The sequence below is a fragment of the Heptranchias perlo genome, chromosome 13 (assembly GCF_035084215.1).
Source record: "Heptranchias perlo isolate sHepPer1 chromosome 13, sHepPer1.hap1, whole genome shotgun sequence".
NCBI classification, from domain to species: domain Eukaryota; kingdom Metazoa; phylum Chordata; class Chondrichthyes; order Hexanchiformes; family Hexanchidae; genus Heptranchias; species Heptranchias perlo.
In genome coordinates, this window is record NC_090337.1 from 7,591,365 (window position 1) to 7,601,183 (window position 9,819).

The following is a 9,819-nucleotide window of genomic DNA, read 5'->3' on the forward strand; positions in this document are numbered from 1 at the left end:
ATAATGGAAGAGTACGCAAAATATTTGGATGTACCTGTGCAAGGCATTCGCTGTTTATTCTTCCATGATCAGCTACAAATTGCAACCAAATTTATTAACTTTGAAACAACTAGTCCACAAATAGCGAAAATATATGAGTCGGAGAATGTATAAACATAACAACATAGTAAGTAGACATAATAGGAGTTGAGGTACCTGAGAATCCAAGATGTAAAGATCAGGAGGGAATTGCTTCTCGTTATGGAGCATCCCCCTTCTTTTTTAATCCTTCCTTTCCTGAAGACACGGGCGTACAAATGCCATCTGCCATCATTTCTCTCATCACGGTTTCATTATTCATGTGTGGGCCCAGACAGTATAACGTTGATTCCGTGTCTGGGTGCTCCCAGTGAGGTAGGGTGCAGGCTGGGAAATTACGCCTGCAGTGCCTAATACTCCATCCAGTTAAGGCAATAGAAGGTGAAACAGGCACTGCGGGCACGTCGTTTCATGACCAGAGCTCCCATCTATGGCACAGCCAGCAAATGCCAATCACCTCTTATGGCCCCATAAACCGTTGGCCCGCTGTGCTGAAATAGGTTTGGCACAGTGGGCGGCATTCGCCTCCGCTCCTAACCCTGGCGGGTGGGATCAACTAATTTGCATTTCTTTGGTGGGTGCCTACGCCAGTATGGTTGCACTTGCTGAGGGGGGCGGGGGGGGGGGGCGTGGAATGGATGCTCGAACAGCCATGCAAATGGGTCATAAGAACATAAGAACATAAGAAATTGGAGCAGGAGTAGGCCAATCGGCCCCTCGAGCCTGCTCCGCCATTCAATAAGATCATGGCTGATCTGATCCCAACCACAAATCTAAAGAACACAAGAAGTCGGAGCAGGACCCGGCCACATAGCCCCTGGGCCCTCTCCGCCACCCACAGGGCATTGACCGATCCGAACTCAGCTTCATGTCCAATTTCCTGCCCGCTCCCCATAACCCCTAATTCCCTTTACTTCTAGGAAACTGCAGCCAAATAAGCGCTTAGCCTCCTTTATATTAGGAACTTTGAGGCCACATATTCCAGCAGATTTCACTGGTTAGCGATCAGCGGAAAGTCTAACTCATTTTCCACAGTCTGTTCCAGGACATATGAACGTCATTTTAGCATACTCGTTGCGGTCTGGCTGACAGCAGATAATTCGGAACGGACTCCGGATCAACCCATAAACTTTTCATGTCTAAATGGCACCATTCCACACGAGTGAATGTGCTTCACGTCTGAGCTAGGGGGTAGGCGTGATAGCATGTTTAAGGTTTCTCATGGGATGAGAGTACATCTATAATTGCAATCATGATAGTATGATTAAAGGTAGAGGACTGACATGAGTTGAATATAGTTTAAAACATGCAGGTAACCCCCGGACTGAGGGAAGTACAGTAATGAGTAACTATAACTGTGATCAAAATGGACCATTTGATCATGGATTGGTAGAGAACAGAATAGATTTAGGTGGTAAATTGTGAAATAAAAGAAGACACGTCCATAATTGTTATAGGCCAGAAGACACTATGTAAATATTTTATCCAGGTCCGTTGACGCCTCAGTTGGTAAACGCAATGCCGAGCACAATTGAGCCATACAGACAGAAAAGACCATGTTGCAACTTGCACGCGCTGATGTGGGGGCGGGGGGGGGGGGTGTGAGGAATGGGGCGCCGAATAGCCGTTTAAAGGGGTCGCTAGTGCTCCGCTTAAAAATGCATGCAGACAAGCGTTTAGCCTCCTATATATCAGTCACTGTGATATGGCATTTCTCATCCAAGGAGTGTGTTGGGATTCAATAGCGTGGTCGTAGCCCTTCCCTCTCGCTCTCCACATCTAGAACAACACTCTGTCAATTGTCTAGCTCCAGGTCACTAATGCACGAATTGGATAGTAAACGTTCATGAATTCAGGGGATAGGGAAGACAGAGGCAGATGGAACAAAAACTTGCAAGGACATCCCTTCCGTTCAAAGCAGTAGGGCTGCAGATAGGAGGTGGTGAGTGGTTTAACAGCTTAGAAGAAAGGAAAGATCAGGTCACAGATAGTGGTAGTGTTGGGGAAAATGGAGAAAGATTTTTAAAAGTCTGTCAAAGTGCAATAGGAGGTTACGATTGAGGGAAGGATCGTTTATAAAATAACCAGCTTTTTTGTTGCCTGAGAGAGGGCAGAAAGCCCCCACTCCAGATCCGTGAAGTATACAAGTCCTGGGCTAATGTCTGTTTTAAGGGTGAGGGGGCAGAAGAGAGAAGAGGGAGCGGCCCATAAAAAGGCGGGAGTAGGAGGCCCGAGAGCAGCTGAGGCGGCAGAAGAGAGAAGAGGGAGCGGCCCATAAAAAGGCGGGAGTCGGAGCAAGAGAGTCTGGGTGAGAGAAAACAAAAACAAACCGACGTCAGCACAAGGAAGGAGCTGATTGGTGAGTAGCTGGTGAGTGTTTTTTTTAACTCTTTAGTTTATATTCAGTTAAGTTTAGTTAATAACATAATAAATAGAGGCGTGACAGGGCACCTCACTCCCACGGAAAGCACATCTTGTGCCACGTGAGAACTCCAGGACGCTTCCCATGTCCTGGACGGCCGCAGGTGCAGGAAGTGTCGTCAGCTGGAAGAGCTGAAGCTCCTGGTTTTGGAGCTTGAGCAGCAGCTGGGTCACTACAGTGCATCCACCAGGTTGAGAGCTACATGGCTAGCACATTTCGGGAGGTGGTCACCGGACAGTTTAAGAAAGTGCAGGCAAAGAGGGAATGGGTGAGCTCCAGACAGACAAGGAGGACTAGGCAGGTAGCGCAGGAGTCCCCTGAGGGAATCTCGCTCTCTAACCGGTATTGAGTTCTGAATACTGGTGATGGAGTGGGTTCTGCTGGGGAATGCAGCCAGAGCCAAGGCCATAGCACCATGGGTGGCTCAGCTGTACAGGGGGAGATGGGAAAGGTGAAGAGAGCAATAGTGACAGGGAATTGTATAGTTAGGGGAGTAGACAGGCGTTTCTGGAGCAGCAGACATGATTCCAGCATGGTATGTTGCCTCCCTGATGCCAGGGTCAAAGATGTAACAGAGCAGCTGCAGAACATTCTGGAGGGGGAGATTGAACAGCCAGAAGTCCTGGTCCATATCAGTACCAACGACATAGGTAGAAAAAGGAATGAGGTCCTGCAGGAAGATTTTAAGAAGTTAGGAAAGAGATTAATAAGCAGGACCTCAAAGGTAGTAATCTCTGGATTACTCCTGATGTCATGCGCTAGTGAGTATAGAAATAGGAGGATAGAGCAGATGAATGCGTGGTTGGAGAGATGGTGCATGAGGGAGGGCTTTAGATTCCTGGGACATTGAGACCAGTTCTGGGGGAGGTGGGACCTGTACAGGCCGGACAGGTTGCACCTCAACGGAGCTGGGACCAATGTCCTTGTGGGGAGGTTCGCTAGTGCTGTGGGGAAGGGATTAAACGAATTGGCAGGGGGATGGGCACCAGGATGTAGCATTGGAAAGGAGAAACAAGGTGCACAAAAGATTGAGAGAGAAAGATAGCACTGGAGCAAGAAATAGTACGGTAGTAGATGGGACCAGACCAAGAGAGAGTACAAGAAAGTCTAAGATAGCTTTACAGTGCATGTGTGTAAACGCATGAAGCATGTTAAACCAGGTTGAAGAGCTGCAGGCAAAATTAGCCACATGGGAATTTGATGTTGTGGCGATAACGGAGACCTGACTCAAAAAAGGGCATGATAGGTTACTAAATAGTCCTGGATACAAGGTGTTCAGGAAAGATGCAGAAGGGAAGAAAGGAGGGGTGGCGGTGGTGGCAGTATTGATTAAGGAGAATATTGCAGTGCTGGAGAGAGGATGCCCTGGAGGGGTCAAGGAAAGAATATATTTGGTTAGAGTTAAGAAACAGTAGAGGTGCCATTACAGAACTAGGTATTCTAAAGGCCACAAACTACTGGGAAGGAGATATAGGAGCAAATTTGCAGGAAAATTAGAGTAGTGGTAACGGGGGACTTCAACTATCCTAATATAGACTGGGATAGTAATAATATAAGGGGCAAAGAGGGGGAGGAATTTTTGAAGTGTGATCAGGAGAACTTTCTTAACCAGTACGTTTCCGGCCCAACGAGGAAGGAGGCATTGCTGGACTTGGCTCTGGGGAATGAGGTGGGCGAAGTGGAGTAAGTGTCAGTGGGGAAACAATTAGGGAACAACGATCATAGTATCATAAGGTTTAGTATAGCAATGGAAAAGGACATGGACCACTCTAAAGTAAAAATACTCAATTGGAAGAGGGCCAATTTCAGTGGGATTAGAACTGATCTGGCCTGGGTAAATTGGAATCAAAAGATGTCGGGCAAAACTGTAATTTAACAATGGATGGTCCTTAAGGAGGAGGTGGTTCAGGTTCAGTCTAGGTACATTCCCACGAGGGAGAAAGGTAGGACCATTAATGCTGGAGCTCGCTGGATGACAAAAGAGAAAAAGAGTAAGATGAAGCAGGAAAAGAGACCAATGACAGATGTCAAGTTGATAACACATTGAGAACCAGGCTGAATATATAAAGTTCAGAGGGGAAGTGAAAAAAGAAATACCAGAGGCAAAGAGAGAGTACGAGAATAGACTAGCGGCTAACATAAAAGGGAATCCAGAAGTCTTCTATAAGCATGTAAACAGTAAACGGATAGTAAGAGGATGGTTGGGGTCGATCAGGGACCAAAAAGGAGATCTATTCATGGAGGCAGAGGGCATGGCCGAGGTATTAAATGAGTACATTGCATCTGTTTTTACCAAGGAAGAAGATGCTGCAAGAGTCTCAGTAAAGGAAGATATAGTTGAGATACTGGATGGGTTAAAAATTGATAAAGTGGAGCTACTAGAAAGGCTAGCTGTACTTAAAGTAGATAAGTCACCCGGTCTGGATGGGATGCATCCTAGCTTCCTGAGGGAAGTAAGGGTGGAATTTGTAGCAGTACTGGCCATAATCTTGAAAACATCCTTAGATACTGGGGTGGTGCCAGGGGACTGGAGGATTGCAAATGTTACACCCTTGTTCAAAAAAGTGTGTAAGGATAAACCCAGCAACTATAGGCCAGTCAGTTTATTCTTGGTGGTGAGGAAACTTTTAGAAAGGATAATCCGGGGCAGAATTAGCAGTCCCACTTGGACAAGTGTGGATTGATTAGGGAAAGCCAGCACGGATCTGTTAAAGGCAACTCGTGTTTAACTAACTTGATAGAGTTTTTTGATGAGATAAACAGAGAGGGTCGATGAGGGCAATGTGGTTGATGTGGTGTCTCTGGATTTTCCAAAGGTGTTTGATAAAGTGCCGCATAATAGGCTTGTCATCAAGATTGAAGCACGTGGAATAAAGGGGGCAGTAACAGCATGGCTACGAAATTGGCTAAGTAACAGGAAACAGAGAGTAGTGGTGAACGGTTTGTTTCAGATTGGAGGGAGGTGTACAGTGGTGTTCCCCAGGGGTCAGTACTAGGGCCACTGCTTTTCTTGCTGTATATTAATAACTTGGACTTGGGTGTACAGGGCACAATTTCCAAATAACACAAAACTTGGAAGTATAGTGAACAGTGAGGAGGGTAGTGATAGACTCCAAGAGGATATAGACAGGCTGGTGGAATGGGCGGGTACCTGGCAGATGAAATTTAACGCAGAAAAATGCGAAGTGATACATTTCAGTAGGAAGAACGAGGAGAGGCAATATAAACCAGAGGGCACAATTCTAAAAGGGGTACAGGAACAGAGAGATCTGGGGGTATATATACACAAATCGTTGTAAGCGCCAGGGCAGCGAGAAAACGGTTAAGAAAGCATACGGGGTCCTGCACTTTATAAATAGGGGGCATAGAGTACAAAAGCAATGAAGTCACGATGAACCTTTATAAAACATTGGTTGGGCTTCAACTGGAGTACTGTTTCCGGTTCAAGGCACCGCACTTTAGGAACGATGTAAAGGCCTTAAAGAGCGTGCAGAAAAGATTTACTAGAATGATTCCAGGGATGAGGGACTTTTATTAGTGGATAGACTGGAGAAGCTGGGGTTGTACTCCTTGGAACAGAGATGGTTACGAGGAGATTTGATATAAGTATTCAAAATAATGAAGGGTCTAGGCAGAATAGATAGAGAGAAACTGTTCCCATTAGCAGAAGGGTCAAGAACCAGAGGACATAGATTTAAGGTGATTGGTAAAAGAACCAAAGGTGACATGAGGAAAAACGTTTTACATAGCGAGTGGTTAGGATCTGGAATGCACTGCCAGGGGGATGGTGGAGGCAGATTCAATCGTGGCTTTCAAAAGGGAACTGGATAAGTACTTGAAAGGAAAAAATTTGGAGGGCTACGGGGAAAGGGCAGGGGAGTGGGACTAGCTGGACTGCTCTTGCATTGAGCTGGCACGGACTCATGGGCTGAACGGCCTCCTTCCTTGCTGTAACCTTTCTATGATTCTATGATATGCAGCAGTTGTTGAGAGGGGAAATTGTTATAATGGATTAAATAGAATTTCGTTGAGATAAATTTAGCTTGAGGAGGTGTGGGAGGTCTATGTGACAAAACTGAAGCATTTCTTGGTCGAAGATATACCTTCGTGTTGTTTTCTTTAATTCTGCCACGTTACACAATGGATTAAATCCAGCTTAGCAAACGGAAATAATTCGTTGAAACTATTGCAACAATTAGTGGCAAACTAATGTGCTCGGAAGGATCAAAGTCATTCCATTCAAATACAAACTTTGAATGTGATTGATTGAACTATTTATGAACTGCAGCCTTTTAAAATGTAACAGTTTAAATTCTGCCTGTTACTGCTTACGATTTCTAAGGTCTTTGTCAGCCTGCCTTTGTTTCTCCAAATAAGTGAGTCTATCTGGACCGTCCTAAGCGCTTTAGCCGATCCAAGTAGTTTGGTTCTTTGCAACAACAAAAGAGAACACTAAGTATAACATTAAGTATATCTCAGTTTAATTATATCTCGTTTAGCACATAGGTTGCAACTATATAAGTTCTACTATACAAGTAGGTAGAAACGCTTACTATTATTTGCCTTTTATAATGTTCTTCAATAAATTTGTTTTGCAATTATAGCCCAAGATACATTCTAGTGTAATATTATTTTGTCAACGTCCAAAGGCAATGCGGTTCACGTGAAGGCAAGGTATGGAACACATTGATGAACTAATTTGTAAAGGATTTCATAGTTGCTACCTGACATCCAGTCTTACCTGGATATCAAGGAAAGTGAAAAGTCTCTCTGAGAAACAGAGACGTATGACTCACCTATGAGAACAGGTTGCACATAAAAGGCTGCTCCCCTTCACCCCATTTTGATGGGCGAAGGGGAACGGCCAGAAGTCGGGAACCAATGACATAGGAAGGAAAAGGATTGAGCTCCTGCTGTCAGAGTTTCAGGAACTAGGGAGGGAGTTAAAAAGCAGGACCTCAAAAGTAGTAGTCTCTGGATTACTCGCAGTGCCACGTGCTGAGACTGGGAATAATAGGTTAAGACAAGTCAATGCGAGGCTGGAGCAATGGCGCAGGAGGAAGGGCTTCATATTCGTGAGGCATTTACGAGCAGTTTTGGGGCAGGAGAGAACTGTTCAAGATGGACAGGTTGCACCTCAACAGAGTTGGGACCAATGTCCTCGCGGGGAGGCTAACTACTGCTGTGGGGAGGGTTTAAACTAATTTGGCAGGAGGGGGGCACCAGGATGAAACATTGCAGAGGAGAAGCAAGGTGCATAGAGGACGGGGTGGGGATGGGGTCAAATAGCACTGGAGTAAAGAATTGTTCAGAAATAGGAGGGATCAGAAAGGGAGCAAATGCGAAGCAGTCTAAGATGAGTTTAGAGTGCATGTGCGTAAATGTACGTGGCGTGGTAAATAAGGTCGGTGCGTTGCAGGTACAAGTCATCACATGGGACTATTACATAGTGGCAAAGACAGAGGTCTGGCTCAAAGAAGGGGAGGATTGGGCATTCAATATACCTAGCTACAAGGTATTCAGGAAGGATAGGGAAGGAAAGAAAGGAGTGCTTGGCAGTATTGATCAAAGAAACTATTATAGCACTGGAAAGGGATGATGTCGGTGAGGGGTCAAAGGCAGAATCTATTTGGTTAGAATTCAGGAAATATAGAGGAGCTATTAGGTGTATACTATAGGGCAACATATAGGCAAATTATAAAAAGATGTAAGAGCTATGGAGTCGTGATAATGGGGGACTTCAATTATCCAAATATTGAATGGGACAGTAAAAATGTAAAGAGCAAAGAGGGGGAAGAATTCCTGAAATGTGTTCAAAAGAATTTTCTGGAACTGTGATGATAATATCATCAGGTTGAGAATAGTTATGGAAAAAGACAAGGAACAATCAAATGTGAAAATGCTTAACTGGAGGAGGGAAAATTTCAGTGAGTTAATAAGAGATCTTGCCCAGGTGGATTTGAATCAACAATTGATAGGCAAAACAGTATATGAAAACTGGGAGGCCTTCAAGGAGGAGTTGGTTCACGAGGGGGAAAAGGAGGGCATCCAAAGCTAGAGCTCCCTGGACGGTGAAAGATATAGAGATTAAAATAAAACAGAAAAATGAGGCTTATTATGAATATAAGGTTCATAATACAGTAGAGAACTAGGCTGAATACAAAAATACAGAGGAGATCCAATAAAGGGAATAAGAAGGCAAAGATAGAGTCTGAGAACAGATTAGTAGCTAACATAAAAGGGAACCAAAAGTCTTTTACAAACATATAGATAGTAAAAGGATAGTCAAAGGAAGGGTGTGACCGATTAGGGAAAAAAAAGATCTTCTTGTGAAGGTAATGGGCATGGCTGAGGTACTAAATGAATACTTTGCATCTGTCTTCACCAGGGGAAAGGATGCTGCTATTGTAGCAGTAAAGGAGGAGGTAGTAGCGATGTTGGATAGGATAAAAAAAATCTCGAGAAGTTACTTAAAAGATTGGCAGTACTCAAAATAGAAAAGCCAACTGGTCCAGGTGGGATGCATCCTATGTTACTGAGGGAAGTAAAGGTGGAAATTGCGGAAGCTCTGGCCACAATTTTCCAATCCTCCTTAGACACGGGGACAGTGCTGGGGGACTGGAGGATTGCAAATGTTAAACCCCTGTTCAAAAAAGGGGAGAGGATTAAACCCGACAATTACAAACCAATCAGCCTAACGTCGTTGGTGGGGAAGCTTTTAGAGGCAAGAATCCGGGACAAAGTTAATTGGCACTTCGAAAAGTATGCGCTAATAAAAGAAAGTCAGCACTGATTTGTTAAAGGAAAATCGTGTTTGACTAACTTGGTTGAGTTCTTTGATGAAATAACGGAGCGGGTTGATGAGGATTGTGTGGTTGCTGTTGTGTATATGGACTTTCAAATGGCATTTGATAAAATACCACATAATAAATATATTATCAAAATTAAAGCCCATGAGATTAAAGGGTGAGTGGATGCGAAATTGGCTAAGGACAGAAAGCAGAGAGTAGTGTTGTAGGGTTGCTTTTCAGACTCGAGGGAAGTACACAGTGGAGTTCCTCAGGGGTCAGTATTAGGACCACTGCTCTTTTTGATATATATTAATGTCCTGGGCTTGGGTATAGAGAGTATAATTTCAAAGTTTGCAGATGACACGAAACTCGGAAATGTTGTCAACAATATGGAGGATAGTAACAGACTTTAGGAGGACATAGACAGACTGGTGAAATGGTCACACATGCAGCAGATAAACTTTAACGCAGAGCAGTGTGAAATGATGCATTTTGGTAGGAAGAATTAGGAGACGCAATGTAAACTAA